The 13,660-nt window shown below is 42.5% G+C and overlaps 1 pseudogene; it reads right to left on the reverse strand.

The window, feature by feature from the left end:
- Positions 1 to 8,653: 8,653 nt before the first annotated feature.
- Positions 8,654 to 10,314, reverse strand: LOC129687649 (60S ribosomal protein L22-like; annotated as a pseudogene).
- Positions 10,315 to 13,660: the final 3,346 nt, after the last annotated feature.

Genomic DNA, 13,660 nt, shown 5'->3' on the forward strand with positions numbered 1-13,660 from the left:
AGTCCCTCCACAGTCTTATAACAATTTATTTTAGCAATTTTTATCTGGATTCAAATAATAAAATGACTTGCAAAAATTTTAATTATCCATTTATCTCTCTCTGTGTATGTGTGTGTGTGTGCGGGGGTGGGGTGGGGGCAGGTAAACCAGAGATTAACATTGATTGTCTTTCTCAACTGCTCTCCAACTTTTTTTTTTCTTTCTGAATTTAGAGCTTGCTACTTGGCTAATCTTGCTGGCCAGCAAGCCCAAGGGACACTTGAGTAACCACCACCCTTGCATTGGGATTACTGGTGCACATTTCCATTGGTACATCCGTCTTTGCATTTAAATGGTTGCAGGGCATGTGAATTCATACTTGTACAGGTGAGCGCGTCACTGACTGCTTTGCCTAGCCCTCTCCATTTTGTAACAGAATTCTTTTTATACTCTTTTTGCTTTGGCTTTTATTTCTTTGCTTTATTTCTTATTATGCCTTTTTTTTTTTTTGAGATAGGAGAAGGGTCTTTCTTGGATTCAACCTTTTGGGACCTATTCTCCGAAATGCTGGGGCCATAGGTGTGCACCACTGTGCCTGCCACACTTTTCTAAACTGTGAGTTTAAATAGATGACTGCCCATATCTCCTGTCTCCAAATATTCATGGTGTCCTCCATTATTTCTGCACACATATAATTTCCCATCTTAACCTTTCTAAGTAGATCTATTTTGTTGTGAGAGAAACCACAGAACTTCCAATAGTAACATTTAGAATAAAAGCTTTACTTTCTATCCTTTTTTCCTTCTTCTCCTCCTTTTCCTCTTCCTCCTCCTCTTCTTCTTTGAGTCCTGAAGATCAAACATAGTACCTCATGCATACTGAGTAAATATTTTATTACAGCTTCCATTTTTTTTTTCAAGCATATGTCACTGTGCTGGCTAATTTTTATGTCACCTTGACACAGGCTAGAGAGAAGACTCCAACTGAGAAAATGCTTCCGTAAGACTTGGGTGTAACCAAACCTGTACAGCATTTTCTTAATTAGCTATTTATGGGGGAGGGCCCAGCCCATTGTGAATCTTGACATCCCTGGGCTGACGGTTCTATAAGAAAGCAGGCTGAACTAGCTATGTAAAGCAAGCCAGGAAGCAGCATTTCTCCATGGTGTCTGCATCTGCTCTTGCCTCCGGGTTCTTGTCTCATTTGAGTTCCTGTCCTGACCTCTTTAGTGATGAACTAAGATGTGGAAATCTAAGCTGAATAAGCCCTTTCCTCCCCAAGTGGCCCCTGAGTGTTGAGAGCTTACTGTGCTATGGGAGTTTAGGATTTTTAGAATACTGAGAGATGATGGAGGCCTGGCTAATGGAATTTCAGAGGGGAGCACAAACTCTACCAGGGCCATTTGTGTGAAGATCCTGAGGGTATCTGTCTGGTAAACTGGAACTGAAGATTTGGTTGTGATTAACAAGAGACAGGAAGTACTGAATAAAACCTTTGTTTTTCTGGGACAATGGATGTTGGTCAGCTGGGCCTGAAGAATCAGCTGTGATTAAGAGGAGGCCAGCATCACTGAATTGAAACCTCTGGGAAACACTTCTTCAGCTGGCACATGCAAGGTGTATTTAGAGGTGGCCAAGGTTGTACCTTGTGTTGGCAGCCAAGCTTGGTCACATATAAGAGTCTCCCAGATGGTACTGGTTTTGAAGGCATGAAGGGGTCATGGAGAACAGCTGAGGCATGGCACTGTGAGAGGTCAGAAGAGATCATTGGTGAAGGTATAGCTGGAATAGCATTGGAGGCCCAGGATTAGAAGAGTCATGGAGAAAAGTTGAGGCTTTGTACCATGAAGAGAGTTCAGGAGAAGCTATTGGTGAAAGTGTAACCCAGCTGCAGCAGGAAGACCCCCACATTTTGGAGATGCCAAATGGAATGACCACCAAGAATGGCAGCAGCAGTGGAGTGGAGCCTGCCCAAGCTTAGAAGGCAAGCTGTGTGTGCTGCAGAGGGCAGAGCTGGAGAAGTGACCCAAGCCCTTTTGCGAAGCCCAGAAGGTCATGAGTGAATTCCAGGTACTGAACATTTAATTATTTAGACCATAGGAGTGTGGTTTTCCTTTATTCAGATTATGACTGTGCCCTGGTTATTCCTTCTTGAAGCAAGAAGTATTTTTTTAATTTTTAATTTTTTTATTGTATAGGATTCGACAGTTGGCAAAGTTTGAATTTTCAAAAGGGATTTGGATTTTAAAAGAGACATAAAATTTTTATAGAAACTGAACTTTAAAAGTGTATAAATTGGTAAAGAATGTGGAACACTTTTAAGTTTGGAATTTGTTTTGTATATGTGATATTTATTTATCTAAGATCTTGAAGATGAACCAAAGAGAAAAGGATATGTGTTAAAATGTGTTGTGTGTCAAGTTGACAAGGGGTCAAGTTGTGCTGGCTAATTTTATGTTAACTTGACACAGCCTAGAGTCATCTAAGCAGGGGAATCCCGAATTGAGAAAAAGCCTTTATAAGACTGTGTGTGGGTCTCTGCAAACACCAGTGCTGGTTCAGACTTTGACAGTCTGACACCAGATAACTGTAGACATGTTTAAACACAGCACGATTAGGAAGAAGGTTTCCTGGCAATAAAGAATTTAATCCTGTGTGCATAACAAATCGTAAGGCATGGCTGCATTAAAACCCATGCAATGTATAATTAATATCTTCCATAAAGATAGGTTCCACAGATTAACCGAGGAAGCAGGCTCAAGGTACACGATTGCATAATGCGGGTAGTGGGAGAGGGTGTCAGTCCAGACTGACTGGAATGAATAAGCTAAAATTAAGGGAGAGCTGCTGTGGTCTGGTCATAGAGATAGCACAGAGAGGGACAAGGAGGAGCAGCAGCAGCCACATCTCCTCTCAGGGCTGTAGCACTTACATACCCTCTCAAGAGTCCCCAGAATTCCAAAGGTCATACACTTGCAGAGTCTATCTTCAGCTGGCAAAATCATGCCCCTGCCAGAGCATGGAGCAAGTCATAGTTAGAGATAAGCAGCCCCTTATCTCACACCTGGAATCAAAACCAAAACATATTCCTATAACATGTCTATGCTTTTTGTTTTTAATTCAAATCCTGAATTTAAAAAAATTATTTTATTTATCATGTATACAGCATTCTGCTTGCACACCAGAAGAGGGCACCAGATCTGACTGTAGATGGTTATGAGCCACCATGTGGTTGCTGGGAACTGAACTCAGGACCTTTGCAAGAACAGCCAGTTAACAGTGCTCTTAATCTCTGAGCTATCTCTAACAAAATTCTTACTATACTTTGTGTTTTGAGTCTCATCAGCAAGGAATAAGAGCTCTGACTCTTCTCAACCTCACCGGAATCTGCTGTCTTCTCTGCTTTGGATTTTGATAGCTAAGGTTTGTGTGTGTGTGTGTGTGTGTGTGTGTGAGAGAGAGAGAGAGAGAGAGAGAGAGAGAGAGAGAGAGAGAGAAAACCTGTTCACATATCGTACCACACCTCCCCCTTATTCTGTTTTACTCCTCGTGGGCTGCACAGCCATCATCAGTGGGCTCATCTGCTTCTCTCCCTGTCAGTGAGCACCTTGGTTATAGCATTGTTAAAGTTCCATTGGGTTGAACAGACAAAAGTTCAGAGGCTAAAAGTTCAAAGATTCAGTGTAAAGAACCACTTACTGGGAAGGGAGAAAATGCTTATCATTTAGAAGAAAAAGAAAAACAAAAAACAACAAACAAAACAAACTATCCCCCAACCCATGCTTAGGGTCTCTGGCTCTCTAGCCTTCCTGCCTCAGTGAGTCAGGGCTGGTCAAAGTGGTGAAAATGTATACTGGGCAGCACAGGGCTACCCCAATCATTAGCCATTTGACTGCAAAGCTCAAGGAATTTCCCTCTTTTTTATTTTTATTTTTTCACAATTTATTCATTATATATCCTGATTGAAGCCCCCTCCCTCAACTCCTCTCAGTCCCACCCTCCTCCTTCTTCTCCCCATCCCCTTCTCCTAGTCCACTGAAAGGGGGAGTTCTCCTCCTTTGCCATCTTCCCTCTTAATAAAGACGTTCTAATCACAGGGATCCTAAGGGATGCTGGAATCTGACCTCTATACCCTTGCAATGAATACATTGTGAAAATAATAACAATAGTTTGGAGTGGAAAAAGACAATGAGAGAAGTTCGTTTGTAAACATTTCTCTTTCTGAAGGACATATTTTTAAGCTATAAAAATGTAAGGTAAGTTTTATGGGCTTTGTCTTCCTTCATAGCTCTATAAAATCATGGTTTTATTGGTGCCATCCCTCTGTGTGAAGTCAATGATGGATAAGCAGATGATCATTTTATTTCCTGGTGGAGACAAGCTGTGCTGGGCTTTATTATACCTGCTCCTTTCCCAAAATGAGGGTTGAAAGTGCACGCTAGTTCATTCTCTTTGGCAGAGAGGAGCTGTAAACACGGTCCCATCTTCTTGCTCTTCTTATTACATTAGAAAATTCCAACGATTATGGGTTTTTACTTCTCTTGTGGGAAGCTTGCAAATAATATCTATAAGCTCTACGCTTCCTGTTTCTCAGATGCAAATGCAATGTTACGTGGAGTGACACAGGATACAGCATTAATTAGTTTCAATATATTCTACCATGAATATCAGTGGCATTTTTGCTCAGCATACAAAGATTAGCTATCCTTTTAGTCAAAAAAGTGATTCCTACTTTGTCCTGAAAGAGATTTTTTCAGCGCTGGTGGGTGGATTTCTTAGCTGGCAGAACATTCATGATACCAGACGCCATATAACCCAAGGATGGTGGTACATTCCTGTAATTCCAGGACATAGGGGTGGCAGTTGGAGGATCAGGAGTTCAAGGTCACCGTTGGTTACATAGCGAATTCAAGGACAGCCTGAGCAACATTAACACCCTGACTCAAAAGAAACAAACAAATAAAAATGAGGAGAAAACTTTTCCCTTCTTGGTACTACTGGGTCACACATCTTGTTTGTATACTCTGATGATCTTCCTGTTGTCAGGGAAACCTCATATTAAATGGTTCCCAGGTGTTGGTCCCTTCTGTTCCAATAGCCAGAAAATACTGTCTAAGTTTGACTGGTAGAGGGCAGAAAACCAGTCTCCTGTTTCATGCCAAGTATGGAAAAAAGATTTTGGTTTTGTGGAACATCTTAGAAGATGATCAGTGTTAGGTCTCAAACTCAGGACAAACTAACTGAGGTGCCTACTTAACATATCAAAGCGGATGCTGGCTGCAAGTCCCTCTCATCATCACCAAGACTTCTATGGAGTCCTGGCTCCTCTCAGTACTTCTCACCCCGCCCCCTACCCTGAACCTCTCCAGCTCCTGAGCTTCACTTCCCTTTCCCCATATTCTCTGACTCCTAATATAACCTTGCCATTTTGAGTTCACCATGTCTTGGTCTCTGAGCTCCGGTGTACTCTTTTTTGCTCCCTCTCTCTTTCTTCCACCTCCCCCACTCATGGCCTGGTTCAGTCTGGATCCTTCCAGACTCCTCTGGCTGTGCTCTTCCATATATATGTGTGTGTGTGTGTGTGTGTGTGTGTGTGTGTGTGTGTGTGTGTATGTATGTATGTATATACACACATATACAGTAAACATTTTCAACCACACCTAGGAGCAGTCATGTCCTCATTGTTTTTATTTCAATCAGTGAGGTGTTGTGAAGAGTTGATATTAAGCAATCCTGTAGTCAATTAGGGACTGCCTCGGGGTCAGTAGCAGGAATACAAGGGAGATGCATGCTCACCTGACTGCTCTCTCTTCTAATGTAATAGATTCAGGAATCACACAACTTTCTGCCATCTGTGGTTAGAAAATGTATCCCACTCTTAAATGGACAAGTTAGAGAGAGAAAGAGAGGTAATTAGGTTTAAAATCACATTTAAAAGATCAGATTCTGAGATACAGGAGAACCATAGATGGAGATCATTCCTGTGGTCATGAATCTTCAGACAGGTGTGATCTTCTTGAAGTACCTACAGGCTAAAGGGAACCATTAGGACCTGGTCCCTCATTTCCTTCTTAGGAGTATGAGACAGACAGCCTCATCATTCTATTCTTAGTTTTTCACTTATTGTGAGATGTATTAAGCATCTGTTTATCTCAAGCCACTTCATGAAGCCGCTAGTCCAGCATACTGAAGTTACCTGAAGATCTGGCCTTTGTTCTCTGTTCTTTTTAGGCCTTTGCTTTCTTAAAGGAGGGATGCGGAGAAGGAGGGATGAAGGAAGAGAGAAGGGGATGTGTGGATTTATGATCTAGGACATTGTTTGCAGGAGGTAGAAACTAGGAGGGGGGCTGGGCTGGAGGAAGTCTGCCCCCAGCGCATGCCTTTGAGAGGAGTATCTTGTTACTACCTCCTTCTAATCTCCCCTCTGCCTCTTGGCAGCAAGGGGTGAGCAACTGTTTTTTGCTGTGCACCCTTCACCATGACTTTAAAAAAAAATATTTTTTGGGGTTTTTTGAGACGGGGCTTTTCTGTGTAGTCCTGGCTGTCCTGGACTCACTTTGTAGACCAGGCTGGCCTTGAACTCACAGAGATCAGCCTGCCTTTGTCCCCCAGAGTGCTGGGATTATAGGCATGTGCCACCATGCCTGGCTCTTCATCATATTTGACCTCATATGAGAACCAAAATAATGGGGTCAAATAACTGTGAACTAAAACTTCTGGAACCATAAGCCACATCCTGCTTTCAAGTTGTTTATGTCAGATATTTTGTTATAATGATGAAAAACTGACTAATATTCATTGGGGTGCAGGGAGACCAGGCCCAATTTTGAACTAATTGGTTGAATTTTGACAGGTTGAAGCTAGCAATAACACTATTCTCCTGACAATGACTTATAGAAGTTCAAGGTGTTACCCATCGTGCTACAGAGCCTTGCCCTTGATTTTACTTAATGTTTTAAGAGATTACTAATCTGATTTTCAAAGTGGCTGGATTGTCTACAAATTCCCTAGACCAGAGTATGAAGGTCTGAGGTATAAAGACTCTAATTTTTCCATGCCCTCCTACCAAGGATCACTTCTCCCTGGTAGTGTGGCCTTGCCGGGCCACAGAGGAAGAAGATCCAGGCAGTCCTGATGAGACTTGACAGGTTAGGGTCAGACAGCAAGGAAGGAGGGCTCCCACTTTCAGTGTTCTAGAGGAGGGGGATGGGGAAAGAGGGATGGAGGGTGGGACTGGGAGGAGATGAGGGAGGGGGCTACAATCGGGATATAAAGTAAATGAATTGTGAAAAATAAAAAATTAAAAAAAATTTAAAAATGACTTTGTAAGGTCCAGCTGTAAGGCATTTTCTTTTTTTTTTAATTTTATTTTTTTCTTATCAGTTACATTTTATTAACTCTGTATCCCAGCCATGTCCCGATCCCTCATTCCCTCCCAGTCCCTCCCTCCCTCCCTCATCTCCACCGTGCCCCTTGCCAAGTCCACTAATAGGGGGGACCTCCTCCCCATTCATCTGATCCTGTTTTATCAGGTATCTTCAGGACTGGCTGCAAAACTCTCCTCTGTGGCCTAACAGGACTGCTCCTCCCTTGGGGGGTGGGGAGGCCAAAGAGCCAGTCATTGAGTTCCTGTTAGAAATAGTCCTTGTTCCCCTCACTATGGGAAACCAATTGGTTACTGAGCTACCACAGGCTACATCTGAGCAGAGGTTCTAGGTTACATTCATACATGGTCCTTGGTTGCATGTCAGTCTCAGAAAAGACCCTGTGCCCAGATATATTTGGTCCTTGTGGAGCTCCTATCCTTTCCTCATCAGACTAGCTCCCCTTCTTTCTTATGATTCCCTGTACTCTGCCAAAGGTTTGGTCATGAGTCTTTGCTTTGAAGACACTTCTAGTTAGGGTCTTTCAAATGTGCTCAGTAGACTCCTGTCATATGTTCAATGCGCATCCCATCTGTCTTTCTAAACGAGGATTGATAATCTTACCCCATGTCCGCTCTCTTGATTACCTTTTTTAGGTGTATAGATTTCATTATGTTTATCATATCTTATAGGTCTATATAAGTGAGTATATACTGTGTTTGTCTTTCTCCTTCTGGGTTATTTCACTCAGGATGATCTTTTCTAGATCCCACCATTTGCCTGCAAATTTCATGATTTCCTCCTTTTTGATTGCTGAATAGTATTCCATTGGGTAAAAATACCACAATTTCTGTACCCATTCCTCCGTTGATGGACATCTGGGTTGTTTCCAGGTAGGCATTTTCTTAATTAGTTATCAGTTTTGGGAAGGGCCCAGCCCATTGTGAGTGGGACCATCTTTGGGAGGGCGGTCATTGGTTCTATAAGAAATCAGGCTGAGAAAACCATGACTAGCAAGTCAGTAAGCAGCACTTCTCCATTGCCTCCACATCAGCTCCTGTCTCCCGGCTCCTGCCTTGATTGAGATCCTGGTCTGGCTTCCTTCCATGATGACTAGTGATGGAGAAGTGTGAACCCAATAATCCCTTCCTTCCCCAACTTGATTTTGGTCATGGTGTTTCACCATAGCAATGATAATCCTAAGTCAGACAAGGCACATACTTTCACATGTAGTTTTTGTTTTTCTTTTCTTTTTTTTTGTTTCTAAATTTTATTTATGAATTACTACAAAACATTCCAGACCAATGTGTCTTAAACCTCCTCTTCCTCTTTATTCTGGTTAATCTGGAAATAACGCAATTCATAACTCTCTTTGCTGTTGGTGATAACACACAACCGGTCTTGAAGATGGTTCTTCTTCAAATATTTTTTGGTGAGATATTTCAAATACCTTTTGGGGAAGGAACCTCAGAGGTGACAGTGATCTTGTTCTTGCTCTATTTGATGGTCACAACCCCTCCAACAAGATTCCCAGATTTTCCATTCTCCTTGATTTTCTCCTGGAGGAACTGCTCAAAATTGGCAGCATCCATCTTCTACAGGATGGGCACAGTCAAAGGTGAACTTCAAAACCTGCTTTTTTTTTTGGCCCCCCTTTGCCACAAGGTTTTTCATGGGCACTATGGCAGCAGAGGAGGCAGATGTTTTTGTTTTTCTTAATGTAAATATTATACTTTTCTTTTAGGGGGTCATATACTTTTCTCTTGTTACAATTCTAGGTATGACTTTCTTCTCATCCCTACTCTTTTCCTGACCCTTTCCTGGGCTGCCGTTTCTTCTTCTTTTTCTTCTTTGCTTGATTGCTTATTTATTTGTTTAGTATCATGGTTGACTTTAATGAAGTTTCTTTTCTCTTCTGTATGATGAATCTGATGCCATTTCCTAAGCTGGCACAGCCACAGCCTGTGCTCAATCACTGAGGAATGACAATGTTTTGAGCTGGATCTTCTTCAGTGTCTCCTCGATCTGTCCCTTTAAAGTTTCTGCCTTTGTTGGTATTGTGAGGCACTACTAATTTGCTCACTGGTAAGTCTATTGTTTCCAGTGAGGCCTTGTGGGCAAAATTTACTTCACAATCAGAACTAATTAAATTTTTGTCCTATTGCATCGATGGATTTCATTGCTTCCTCTTCTTCTTCTTTTTTTTTTTTTATAATTTATAACTTTATTTAACCACGACACAATGATTATTAAAATTAGCTCACCAGAGACTTTACTTTTCCTCCTCCATGGGTAGGTTCTGAAGGCAGTCTTTTATGGTTTATTCTGACTCCAGGAAGGATCTTTTGGTTAACATTTCTTGCTGTCTGATGAACTCAGCTGGCGATGTGGCTTCTTTTTTTTTTTTTTTTTTTTTTTTTATGGAGCTGCTAACATCTTTGTAATTACTTTCCACCAAAAATATCAATTGTTTCTGAGCACCCGCAGGCTCTTCTAGACCACAGTGTTCCCAAGAAAGTCCATTTCGTTAGAGGAGGGCTTTTAAGTTTTGTTACTTCTAGCTCAGAGCTAGAAGTGAGGAGAACTGTTTGATTCTGTTGTGGTAATGCTCTTTTTCTTTAAAATATTAATTTTTCATAATTTATTCACTTTTTTCATAATTTATACAATCAGGATAATTTATATCCTGATTGTAGCCTCCTCCCTCATCTCCTCCTGGTCCTGCCCTCCCTCACTCTTCCCCTTCCCTTCCCTTCCCCTAGTCCTCAGAAATGAGGAGTCCTCCTCCCCTACTGTCAGGCCCTTTCCTCTGTGGCCTGGGAAGGCTGCTCAACCAGGAGGAAGTAATCAAAGACTAGGCAATAGAATCCATGTCAGAGACAGCCCCTGCTTCCCTTGCTAGGGAACCCACATGGAGACTGAGCTGTCTATAGCCTACATCTGGGCAAAGGGTGGCGGTTCTCTCCTTGCATGGTCCTTAGCTGGTGCATCAGTCTCCACAGGGCCTGCCAGGGCCCAGATTTGTTAGTTTTGTTGGTCTCCTCGTGGGGCTCCTGTCCTCTCCGGGTTCTTCTATCACCCCACTCTTTCAAATAACTCCCTGTGCTCTGCCCAAAGTTTGGCTGTAATTCTCAGCATCTTCTTCAATCCCCTGCTGGGTGGAGTCTTTCAGAGGACATCTACGGTAGGTTCCTGTTCTGTTGTGGTTATGTTCCTGCTTCATGAGTCCTGTTCGGGGTGAGGCAGTAGCCTCTGGCCCCAATCTTGGCATGGAATCTCCAGTAAGTGACTTAGAATGGGTAGGGCCACAGTATGACCTTGGGTGGCAGGCCTACTCTCTGAGTGATGTTAAGTGGGAAAAGGTAGTCCTGAAAGGAACAAATTAACTTTAAAGGTTTCTTTATGAATTCTATACCCCATATTAAACTAAGTTCTCCCAGTACTTTTCCAGAAAGCACAAGGACAAAAGGAGAAGTGGATGAATTGAGACAAGACCCACCCTGTTGCAAAGGAATGCCAAAGGTCTCCACCAAGCTTCGGAGAATGTCCAGATCTGCAGTATGAGACAGAGTTGCTGGCAACCCATCCAGATGGTCACAGCTCCTCCACCCAGATTGGGGCAGGGCTAGATGGACTTGGCACCTAAAATAGACCAATCATTTTAAAAGTCAACCACCCTATAGCCTCTTCATCCAATTCTGTACTGTCAAGCTTGCAACCCCTGAGCTTCCCCGGCACTTTTTCCTTTAAAAACCCCAGGCTTTTGTCTCTTGGTGCTGTTCCTCGATGGTTTGGAGGGCAGTCACATTGTGTTATGGCTTGAATAAACCTCTTGCATTTGCATTGATTCGGTCTCCTGAGTTCCTTCATCTGATTCCCCAGAAATTAGACTCCTGTTGGGCCTAACAGTCCTCAACATCTTAGTTGCCCTCATTTGTCACAGTTGCTGAGAGTTTCAAGGTGAACCAGTGAGAGACCAAAGAATTAAAAATTAGGTTTTTTTTTTTTTTGGTTATTGGATTGAAGCTTATAGCACAAGCCTGAACAAAGGCCAGACAGGTGGAGACATGTCCAGCCACCTGCATTCAGTAAGGAGGAACCAGCCTTACTGCATTCTTTCCTGCTCAGTAGAGATACAATTGCTAGGAAACTGGCCCAGATTGCCCCTCTCCCCTAGGACAGCCAAATAAGCGAAGCCAGACCTTTAAGAGTTTTGAGACCTTCCTACAGCCAATCAGTTTAAAATGCATCATCCCCTTTTTGTGTTTCAATCAATAGACGTTCGCCAGGCAGGAGTTCCCCTGCTTTGGGTGCTCTGGGAGGACTGGGACCTTTAAATCACCCACCTACCCTGAGCTCCGTGCTCTACTCTCAGTGGTAGTGTCTGCAAAGGTGTGAGCCCAAGTTCTAGCTTGTAATAAAAAGATCTTTATGTGTTTTGCAATGGACTCAACTCCTGGTGGTCTTTTGGGGTCTCGTGAATTGGGCCTACCACCAGCAGTACAAGCAGCATGTCCTTACTGTGAAGAGTCCAGTCTCTGCAGCCAAGGGCCTTGGAAATTGTGGATACAAAGAACTTTTTATGGTCATTTACTTCCACTCAGGCCAAACCTTCCTTTCTTTACACACTGAACTAGATCTGGTGAGCTATGAAGGAAATAAATGATGGCTGAAGGCCACCTAGTCTTGCTGCCTTAATTTTTTTTAAACCATGAATGACTTAGTAGTATATGTCTTCATTTGCTTCCATGGAAATTTCATGAGACATGAAATGGCCGAATCTTTAGAAGTTTTGGTATTTATAATTGTCTTTGGAAGGAAGAGACCTGCTAAGTTCTTTACAGTGACTTCCATTTATTATTTATCTTGACTTTCGGTGGGAAGATTGGGGGATTTTTCTTAAAGTGTATGCTGCATGGTGCATTATGCGTAGAGACACAGTAGAGGTAGTTTAGTTTCATGGTCAAGACATAAAATTTGGAACCCTGAGTGTTTTGCCTCAGAGACTTAGAGACCATGGGAAAGGGTGTAGGTAATTTGCCATTCAGGTACATACTGTATATAAATAAAGGTACTGGAAGAAAGAAGTATCCATCAAGAGTTCTCCCACTGTCTTATGAACTAAATATTGTTTTTTATTTGCTCATATAAATTATTCCCTCTATCACTGAAGAGTTTGCTCTTCAGAAACCAGCTACCAGGTAATTTAAAATTACCCATAAGTGGGCAAGGCAGACACTATTGTTATGGGGAGCGCACTGGAGATGGCCACTCATACGAAGTGTTTAGCCAATTGGAAGTTGATTCCAGCCAGCAGGGACCGTGCTCAAGTGTTCCAGGGTGTGGGTGTGGCCAGAACAGGGGGGTTTTTGAGGGCAGAGACCTCTGTAGGCAGCTGTAGGGGGGCTTCTCAGAGAAAGGAGTTTGAAGAAAACAGTTTTAACAAAAGCCAAGATAAGCAGTTAGCCAGCTGGAGTGGCTTGTGCGCAAATAGGCAGCTAACATAAACAACTGCAGGAGATTTTGCACAAACAAGCAGTCTCAACAAAGGCTAAGATAAGTTAGCCAGGACAGCCTGACCTTTGGTTTCTACAATGGAGTTGAATAGTTTTCCATGGGAATTCTCCATCAAGGAGATCTGAGTCTGTTAAACCTGAAAATAACCTCAGCAAGAAGGCAAGATGGAAGAACCTCTGCACTGTCTTGCTGTCATAATAGGAAAAAAGACTAGGAAGACTCACTGCTATGTTTTGAAAATTCTGAAATGTCACCTTATGTTAGTCTGAACATATTTTATTTGTCTGAACAGCTTGTGGCACTGTGTTGGGAAGTGCCTGGCTGGTAGAGTTGGGGCACTGTGTGCCTTGCTTGTATCCCAATCTTTTCCTGCTTCCTGCCTGTCATGAGGCAAATGGACTCTACCACACACTTGCTTCCCAGGATCTGTTCCTGAATGCCCCTCTCAGCTTGCTGGACTGTATCTTTTGGAAGTGTGAGCCCAAACAAAAAAATCTTTTCTCATTTGGGTTGTTTTTCTCATGCATTTTGTCACACTGCTGAAGAAAGGAACTCAGTCACTAGTAGAGAAATAAATAGCCAGAAAGCTTCAAGGAAATAGAAAAGACAGCTAAAAAGAGCAGAGAGCTCACATGAAAGTGGTGTGAGGGTGGTTTGTGCCTAGCTATCTGGGAGAAGAAAGATAATTCTATTTGAAAGAGAAAAGGGAAAGAATCAGGAACACTCACAGGAGTAAAAGACCTACGAAGTTTTTCTTTGTGCTATGCATAGTTCTCATGCTTTTTGAGAGGAGCAAAGGCA

The sequence above is a fragment of the Psammomys obesus genome, unplaced genomic scaffold (assembly GCF_907164565.1).
Source record: "Psammomys obesus unplaced genomic scaffold, mPsaObe1.curated_primary_1811, whole genome shotgun sequence".
Classification (NCBI taxonomy): Eukaryota; Metazoa; Chordata; class Mammalia; order Rodentia; family Muridae; genus Psammomys; species Psammomys obesus.